This window comes from Pelodiscus sinensis, chromosome 2 (genome assembly GCF_052426305.1).
Source record: "Pelodiscus sinensis isolate ZL-2025 chromosome 2, ASM5242630v1, whole genome shotgun sequence".
NCBI classification, from domain to species: domain Eukaryota; kingdom Metazoa; phylum Chordata; order Testudines; family Trionychidae; genus Pelodiscus; species Pelodiscus sinensis.
The window spans coordinates 243805599-243816124 of record NC_143053.1 but is presented as its reverse complement, the minus strand read 5'-3'; positions in this window follow the sequence as shown (position 1 = coordinate 243816124).

Below are 10526 nucleotides of genomic sequence, written 5' to 3'. Positions count from 1 at the left end.
TACGTCAACACAACTGAAACTTGGAGAAAACTGAATTTTTGTTTTAAGTTTTACAGCGCTTTATTATTTTTGTACTTTTTACACCCAAAAATTTCATCGCCTGCCCAGCTACAATTAAATTGTTTAAACAAATGTGTTGCAATGGTAGGGAAAAAAATTGTGTCTGACAACTGTAGGTACTGGGGAAACTTACAATTTTTTTTCCTGACAAAGGTGTACTTTATAAAAAAAAAAAAAAAAAAAAAAGATTGAGAAACACTGAGCTAAACTGGTTATAAGCTTTGCCTAGTGTAGACAGGTCAGAATTTCTTTGGACAGATCTATAATAAAAACAAAAAGTAAACAAAGACCTTTTTCCTCTCAGCTTATTAACACAAACCTAGTGAAATGTGTTTCATAACATTATAAACCACAAACTGTATGCTCTGCTCTACAGAAGCAGCTGTTCTGCTGCAGCAAAAGCTTATCCTTTAGGATTATGATCCTGGGGTATGTAACCATGGAGAGCATCCACTTTCAGCTTCTAGGAAAAAACATTTTACATTTTATAAATGAAGCGAGAGAGAGAGAGAGAGAGACCCATTTGATCTGAAATCAGCTGGGCTAGTCTGAGAGACATGTTGCTAGTCTGCTACTGGTGTAGTTTTTCAATAGTCTGCCTCAGACTTTTATAGTACTGAACACAAAACTTAATATCTGCATTTCAGCAATGGTCAAGGAACACTGCTGAGTGCTGCTAAACGGAGATGTTTTATAAAAACATTCCAGCAGATGGTGCTCAGAACAAAGGAAGGCTTGGCAGATCTCAGCTTTTAGAGCAAGTTGCTTGGACAGCATATTGCAAAGGTTTATATCATACCAACGGGGCAAAACTCTTCCCATGAGAAAAACTCTTTCAATGGGAAAAATACATGAAGCCTGTTAATGTGGCTTCCCAAATTATCTCTGTATTAATTTCAAGAAAACAAAGAATATATTCATGTACAAATGTTAAATGTGAATGCAAGACTCAAGCACTATTTGGTAGCATGATGTTATCTGTCTATTTCTAGTATAAAAGGACCTGGTTATTAAATAAGATTTCTGACTGGCATTCAGTGGATAGGGTCATAATTCAAAATGATCTGGACAAACTGGAGAAATGGTCTGAGGTAAATAGGATAAAGTTTAAAATAAGGGCAAATGTAAAGTACTCCACTCTAGGAAGGAACAATCAGTCACTCACATACAGAATGGGAAGTGACTGTCTACGAAGGAGTACTGCAGAAAGAGATCTAAGGGTCATAGTGGACCACAGGCTAAATATGAGTCAACAGTGTGAACTTTGTATATATTACGATAAAGCTAAGGAGAGAAAGTTTAGGTTAGATAAACAATACTTTTATTATATTAGCTAAAACTTTGATTAACAATCAGTGCTAATGTTATAAACATTAATTTTCAAACGCCAGCCTGGTCCTTTCAGTTGCTAAATAAGATTTAATAAGATTTATTCAGTTGCTAAATAAGATATCTTCCACTATAGGAAGATAGTGGAATGTGCATTTGGCTGACTGAAATCCCCTCTAAAACCATTTGGATGCCAGTGTCATTCATGCCGTTTGCATTATTGTGGCTTGCCGTGTTCTATATAATGTTCACAAAGAGAAGGTGGAATCTTTTAACTGGCATGGGTCAGACCACAGAAAATGAAAGGTGAAGGGAACTAACCAAAACACCCAAGCCTTATAATGTTATTTGGCTTCTGTTATGATCTTTGTACTCCCTCTGCCTACCCCAATGAGTATGCAACAATCATATGAATTACCCAAGTGTCATCTCTTGATTTCAAAATAGAATAGATATTTTTTAGGATTTTTTCCTTTTTAATTGGTGCTTATGTTTAGAGCTGGTATCGTTCCTAATCATGTGACTGCTTCCATGGAATCAAATGAAAGAAAGTTCTCTTTCTTTCTAAGGTTTGAGTCTCATATTTTTTGACTTTGGATAAATGCATCCAAAAAAATCCAGCTCCTTATTCCAGGCATTCATTTTTCCTTCCAAGTTCTCCTGGAGCACCAGGCCCTTTAAAGAATTATGAGAAACTTGAAAAGTTCCCCCAGCTCTCCGAGATGATAAATTCTCAGGAATCTGGGTCTGAGTCCAAAGCCAACAGAAAAATAAATTCTCTTTCTCAGGTTTGTTTACGCTGCAGGAGAACCTCAGAAGCTCTTCAATGTACACACTAATTGCAGTTGTAATTAATGTATCTTCCCCAAGAAGCAGTTGATGGAAGTTTTCAGTGTAGAAAAGCCATGAAGCAGGTCTTGACCCAGACTCTCCAGGATCAACAATTCTCCCAGAATCTGAATCAAGTTGCTCCAGAATCCAGATTTTCACCATTTTCCCTGGAGAGACTGAGTCTTTACTCTCCAAGGTTCCCACTTTTATCAAGAAAAACATTTTTCATAGTCTGACCACTTCCCAGCATACCTTGCTGCAGAGACTTGCAGCAGTTTAACATTACAAATGTTGTAGAGTAGTTTTTAAACTAAGGGCTGGGGGAAAGCCGATGGGTGTGGAGGAGCACATGGATCTGACAGAGACATCTCTTAGCAGAGGGTCTATTCATTGAGATTCTCTATTCTAGTAAGGAGGAGAAGAGGAAAGAAGATAAAGTATGGGTAAGTTCAGATATGAAATAATCAAATGAAAAAGCATCTAAAACATCAGGAAATGGCAGACAGATAAATAGAGACAAATTTTTAAAATGCTTATATGCAAATGCAGTCTAAATAATAATAATAAGCGGGGTGAACTACAGTGCCTCATATTAAAGGAGGATATTGAATACTACAAGAAACTTGGTGGAATGAGGACAATCAATGGGACACAGAAATTTTTTCAAATTTCAAGATGTTAGCCTTTAGTGTGGAGATTAATCCACACTAAAGGCTAACATCTTGAAATTTGAAAAAAAATGGATTTTAAACTACAGAACTAAATAAAAGGGTATTAAAGTATCAAGATGAAGTTCATTTTTGTTCTCCTCTCCAATACCCAAATGATTTTTTTCCCCAAAAAAATCTGTAATATAATTTGTTTCTCAAGTTCCAGCTAAGGTATTGTTATAATTCAGCTCTGTATTTTTAGAAACAATGGTTTTGCAGTTATACATGTGGAATTTGAAGTCTAAATCTCTTCTATATCATAACATCTTTGAAGAAATTGTATTCTGTTGGACCCATAGTAATTGAATAACTATTTTGAAACCAGTTTATTAAAAATGGGGGTTATCTTGATTGTATCAGGATACCAAGGATACAATTGTATCTATGATATCAGTGATCTGTCATTTTCATGAGATGTCAAGATCTGTTGAAGATGTTTATGTTCTATTGATAGAGCGAGAGACTCACTGAATTCTGATTTATTTTTCCAAGGACTTGCTACTTCAGAGACTGGTGCTCGTTTGATAGAGCTACTTGAATGATTCCCTTCAAAACCTTTTAGATCTAAAAGATATTTTACATACTTCCCCAAACAGCAAACTGACTCCCAGATCTTTGCAAACTCAAGCAAAACAACATAATTTCAGTAAGGCAGGCCTCTCCAGGAACCTTGTGAGAAGGATTGAAGGGTTCCTGTGTGAAAGCATCATGGAGCTGAGTGCTCCAGACTGATGCTCCATCAGCAGACACGTGAACAAGCTTTTCTGTGACCCCTATGCTGAGTAGGCTGAGAGAGGAGCGTGCAGCCCCTCACAACCTGTTGTCTGACCCCCTGTGTAGATAAAGTTAGAGAACTCACCAAAAGTGCCTTCCTCGGTGTCATCAGAAGCCTGAGAGCATTATCACCTGGCTGGCCGCCGCCTCCTCTGCCACCCTGCCTTCCTGCAGGTTGATGCCAGTGTGTCTTGGATGGACTTGATGACCACGGTGGGAGAGATGACCTGCCCTCTCCTCCCAGAATGGCATCCAGCTGTTCAGCATAGTGGCAGGTGTGAGGTGTCACCCCAGAGCATCTGCTTTACTCCCTGGCCTTCTGGTAGGCCTGGTGCAGCTCTTTGATTTTGAGCCTGCTCTGCTCCAGGTTCCTGGTATGGTCTTTCTCTGCAAGAACATAAGAACATAAGAATGGCCATACTGGGTCAGACCAAAGGTCCATCTAGCCCAGTATCCTGTCTGCCGACAGTGGCCAGCACCAGGTGCCCCAGAGAGGGTGGACCGAAGACAATGATCAAGCGATTTGTCTCCTGCCATCCCTCTCCAGCCTCTGACAAACAGAGGCCAGAGACACCATTTCTATCCCCTGGCTAATAGCCTTTTATGGATCTAACCTCCATGAAATTATCTAGCTTCTCTTTAAACTCTGTTATAGTCCTAGCCTTCACAGCCTCCTCTGGCAAGGAGTTCCACAGGTTGACTACATGCTGTGTGAAGAAGAACTTTCTTTTATTAGTTATTGATTAGTTAATAACTGATTAGTTTTATTGATAATGTGGATGCATTGCTTAGATAATCAACTTTGGGTGGCCTAATTTCGGAGTAAGGTCCTCATATAAAATGCCAAGGCTGACGGTGATCCTGTCGTAGATGTTGGCATTCCTCTTCTTGGTGCGGAGTTCATGGAGCATGAACTCCTCCCCTCACACTTTGATGTGGTCCAGGATCTCCCTAGTAGTCCAGGCTGGAGTTCTTCTGGATAGTGGAAACTGTGGGAACAGAAATGCTGGCAGCAGTCAGAGTGTCCGAGGAATTGTCGGGGGTGCTCATGTCGTGATGTGCTGCTCGCTCACACGGGGCTCTTGAAGCTGGCCATGTAAGTCAGGCACTTCCCCAGTTCCCAGGACTTGTAGAGCTCCGTGGGAGGAGAGAGCAGTGGAGATGCCAGGTGTGGCCAGAGTGGTCAAAGCAGCCTCCTGGAGGCCAATTAGTTTGAATTAGTGGCACCAGACCATCCATACTGATATTATTTTGCACTTACAGGTGGGAATAGCATTACTCCTTGTGAAAAGCAGGACTACAGAGTTTGAATGGTCCCTAATTCCAGAATAACAGGCTTGATAATGTGGATGCATTGCTTAGATAATCAACTTTGGGTGGCCTAATTTCGGAGTAAGGTCCTCATATAGAACAGGCCTTAGGGAAAAGTTCTATAGAAGTTTATAAAGAATGAGAACATTCCTATAGACTCTGAAAATCAACTGTATTCAGTGTTCAAGCCTATAGGCTTTCAGGGATATTACTGGAAAAACCTGTTACATTTCAGTACTCTGTATTCAACTTTGTGGGATATTTGAGTAATTTGTATAGAAGTCTGTTAAATTTTTGTAGAACCTTATTGGTAACATTCCTACTAAATTTGATAGAACCTTTCCTCAAGGAACATGTTGTCATATCTACTTTCCTTACAAAGAATTACTGTTTAGACAACTCTGAAAGTTTGATGAAATATGTAAATCCATAATACCTACTTTCCTTCAAAAAAGCATTGTCAAAGAGCATTATGGTCATCTGCTCTGTTGGACCGTGCTAGTCCATTTTCTATCTGCCTGTTTTAGACATTTATAAAGCAGCCAACATCATAGAATTGAAATGCTCCAAAGTGTTTGTTCTGACTTATACTGTATTGCCAACCCCAAGAATTCAGAAGTAATGAGTCAAATCCCTAAAAATCATAAAGTTGTTTAACAATGACAAGGTGTTTTTTAAAATGTAGGTTTCTTTTTATTTGCGTGTGATTTTTGGGCCCTTCCAGTTCACATTTTTAAGGTTTTCTCTTCAATAGTGAGGACTAGACACTTACTATTCTTTAATTTTAAAAAAGGCAATTCCATGACTCCAGGAGATGGGTCCTCAAGAGACAACCCAAATATTGGGAGGCTCACAATAAAATTATGAGAGTTTGCAATATTGCCTATAAAACCCTAAACGTGGACTCTGCTTAGCTTAGACCTCCCCTTTCCTGTGTTCTAGTGCTGTAGGTAGAGGGGGCATAAGAAGTCTAAGGGGTGTTAAATGTGTTATTTTGTATTTATGTTAATGGTTTCTTTCTACTTTGGAGGCAAATCTATGTATTGATCTACGTGCAATTGGCTGGCAACAACAATGTGCTTTGTTATATTTTTATGGCTTTAAACTAGGGATGTTAGATATGGTGTAACTGAATAGACGTGTAACTGCATGAAATCTAAGCAGTTACACAACTATTCGATAGTCCCTGGGGTGGGGCTGACAGCCAGTGTGCTCCTGGCCCCATGCATGGGGTGGCAGGTGGGAGCTGGTGCATGAGGGGAACCAGTTTAAAAACTAGCTCCCTGTGCAGATGGGCTGCCTGCTGTCCCATGCTGTTGTCTCTGATACAGAGGCAGCAGCATGGGGTGGCAACAGCCCATTTGCGGGGGTCCCAGCTCCCCGTGGACAGAGGCTGCCATGAAGCAACCTCTGTCTGTGGTGGCCCAGGTTCACGGCTAACAGAGGCTGTTCTGCAGTAGCAGCCCCTGTCTGTGGGGGTTCCGAGCTCCTCACAGACAGAGGCTGCTCCGTCGGAGGCTTGTACCCACCGCAGTCAGCGGTTGTTGCCACGGACTAGCCTTTGTTCACTGCTTCACGACAGCTTCCCCTGCCCCCACAACAGCCTCTGAAACTGAGTAGTATATTATTGTGCCTGAGCTGAAAAAGGAAATATGTGTAAAGTAAACTAGACTTTAAAAAGAAGCTTTCAGGTGTTTAACTCTAAGGTGCTATAAAGAATGCTGATTGGTACATGTTTATTTTTAAAAACTATAGATTTTTAACCTAACCAGCCATTATCCTTGATTAAAACTGTGTAATTTTAGACCAGTGAACAGGGAATGCTTGCAAGTCTGTTGCATTTTTTTATTGACTAAATAAAAACAGTGTTTTTAATTTAATCTTGCAGGAAAATGTACATATTAATAGATATTGGAAGTCAGTTTTAGCTAGTCCTTGGTGGCTGTCCCTACTTCTTCTTACTTACTGATTTTAGTTGGTTTTCTTTTAGTGGCATAATTGTCTTTCTTTTAGCCTGTAAACCTTAAGAGCAAACATAGGTTAAGTGATATTTTATTTAACAATGAGACGAGAACGTGACTTGTGGCTACTTCCCTCTCTACTTGAGTGATAGCCCATTTGTGTATCCCTATTCTACTGATTGTCAGGGTAAACTGACATAATTTGGCTGGTGTTTTTAGTTTTCCACATTACTGATTAATTTTATCATCCTTTCTCTATTGTTGTTTTTACTTGATAGTTAATTTGAAAAAGTCATTTTGTAATGGCAGAGACCATGTTCCTTTCATCCAAACTAACTAAATATTGTGCTGCTGAAACCTTGCAGAGTTATGCTGCATAACAAATAGTAAAAGCTGTATCAGCAGGCTGTGGCCATTCTACCAGATTGCAAGAAATTAGCAAGGTTATATTTCTAATGCACATTCTGCCACCCAGATTCACAAGGAACAGTATCTTACATTGGACGTAATCCCAGAGGACATGTCAATGGTTAAGTTACTGATACAGCTCTAAAAGTGCAGATAGATGTGTTTTGTTGCTTATCTTTAATTATCTAATCTCTTTTGACCTTGTTAGTTACATACAACATACTGGGCCAAACAAGCAGTACACCGAACTAAGGAAAATAGTAATTTTTGTGAAAATATTTTTCCGTTGAATTTTAATAATGCTCTTCAGAACTTCAGAGTTTAATTAAATATTGGCCACATTTACAGTAGCTGAAGGTACAATGCTATGCTATCATTGCACAAATAGTATCTTTATGACTCTTAAGCTGCACAATTAATAGAGAACCACTAGAGGTCACTTTGATTCCATATTACAAAAGTGACATGCACTTAAAGCAAGGGCACGTGAAATGTGTGATAATTGCACACAACATTGTGAGAGCCATGCACTCCCTCTGAATCCAATTAAAGTGCTGCTGCGGTTCAACTGGTACATTCCGCAGTTTTGCTAACTAGTTTGCTCACCACTCATTTAGGCTTTTGTGAGCATCCCATCCTGAGAGTTTCCATGCAGTAGCATTTTTGGACAGAAATAAGAGTGCATTTTTTAATTAGTTTTATATTCCTAAATGTGTAAATAACCTTTGCACTATATAATTATATTTCATTACACAGTGTAAATATTCAGTGCCTTATTCTGCATTTATTCAAGTTAATGGCAAAGCTCCTGATGAAAAAGAGACCAGGAACTTAGAGGCAAATTAAATACTCAGTGTCACATAAAGTGGGCTGACAAACTCTGATCTCACTTGCCCATATGTGACCCTATTGATATTGATGGGGTTGCACTTAAGCGAATAAGGGTAGAATTTGGCTCCCTATGTTAGCTGGTATAAGAAAATCCTATTTGCATTATAGATAGTATTACCTGATCGGATGATATAAAAACAAACTATACTATGAGTACAACTGTACAAACAGAGACCAATGCAATGTCTATTTGAAATCAGTGGAAAGGCTCCTCTTGACATTAGCAGTTGTTGCAAAACACACACTGAAGCTATGTCTACGCTACAACGATCTCTTGGAAAAAGGTACGCAAATTGTGCTCCATAACTTGCATACCTTTTTCCAATAGTTTTTTCGGATGAGGCTTTCTGAAATTTGGCAAATGGGCCACATTTTGGAAAAGCCTCCTCTTTCAGAAGAGCCCTTCTTCCTCATGGGAGGAGGAAGACAGGGCTTCCGAAAGAGCGTATCTCCTCTTCCGCAAAAAAAAGTGGAAGAGCAGACGTGTTCCCTCTGGTTTCCCGGAAAACCCCCATAGTGTAGCCATAGCCACAGTGATTTACAAATATTTTCATCATTAACAGCAGCAAGTTTGGTTTTCTGTTTTTTATGGGATTCCATTATTTGCAAATACTTGCATGGCTGCGCCAAGAGTGTCTGAAGATAACCGTGAATCCTGAAACTTTCGCCAATGTTAGCACAAATGATTATTCATACAAATACTTGTGCCAGAAGTGATCTGTTTGATATTCGTTGTTTTTTTTGTTTTGTTTTTTTTTGTTTTGTTTTTTTTACTGGTGGTAACATTGCTATCCTTTGAAAAAAATGTCTTGGAATTTTTTCATGGTCAAAACTAGCCAGGACTTTGGTTTTACATCTGCTTCCTAAAGAGAAAGCCCCATAGTGAACATTGTGTGTGTATACCATATAAAAGGTGTCTGTAAGTCCACACATACTTGCAATTACAATGAATTTCATGCCAGGACAAAATATTGTTAGAATACCTTCCAGCATATGTCAACTGAGAGCAAGATGATTCTTTTTAAAACAAATATACAAATCCTTTTGGGAAAATGGGCAAGTCTCACCCCACCCAGAGGGAGTGGAGGGAGATGGAAAGAACCATATAGCAATTCAGGGGGCTTCGTGCTGCTTAAGGGATGCACCTAGCCTCATCCTAGCTTTACCCTCCCTTGAGCAACAGAAACATGCCATTTTGCTGCCAAGTGTCCCTCTGTGAGAGATGGGATTTGCCCTTTAAGTGACGATCTGAGTGAAGAACCATTGGCATCATACAGACAGCTATCTTTACTTTCTGGTCTCCTTGTTCAATATGAACAGACATTTGTTTAAAACACACTGTGTGAACCAAATATGTTTTTGTTTTCACAACACAGCAAAACAAATGTTTTCCTCCCAGAATCAACTTCCTTAGCTCATGGTTTTATTTCTACGTTGCACATAAGTCTTGTCTGTAACAGTTTGCTTACATTAATTTTTAAAATAAATGCAGCTACAGAAGGATCCTTTATAGGACTAGACTGAAATCAGGCAGCAGTACAGCTTCTTGGTCAGTTATGTACTAGTCTAACTCTAATGGAAGTCAGGTGGGTTTTGCCATTGATTTTACAAGGAGATGTTGTTTAGGGACATACGTTTGAAAATTTGGGCCTAGTCTTTGGACACGTCCCTTTGAGCATCCAATTTGGGTTCAGTGCTCCTGAAATTCACGCCTAATCCAGCTAAAATTTAACACCCAAAACCTGAGACACCAAAACTTAGGGCATGTCTACACATCAGAGCTAAAGTGGAAATTGAGCTATGTCAATTGCATAAGTTGAAATAGCTTATTTTGGCTTTTGGTGCTGCCTACACATCAGGAAGTACATGGTAGAGCATTCTCCCTCCAACTTCCCTTACTCCTCATAAAATGAGGGTTACAGGAGTTGCAGTAAGTCCTCCAGATTGACATTATTTCAACATTATGCTGAAATAACTGTTTACTGTGTAGACACGGACTATGTTATTTCAGAATAATGTCCTTTATTCCGAAATAATGCTGCTGTGTAGACATAGCCTTAGAGGTCACATCTCCACATTTTAGCATACTGGTGTTTATTGGGCCTGCTCCTGCTTCCATCAACATCTGGCAAAATTAATCTGCTCTTTACTGGTGCAGAAACAATTGTTTTGCACACTATCCATTTCTTTTTGTTATGTTTGCACCAGATTAAGGCTGAAACTGTTAGAGAATTTCAACATCTGAGGAACC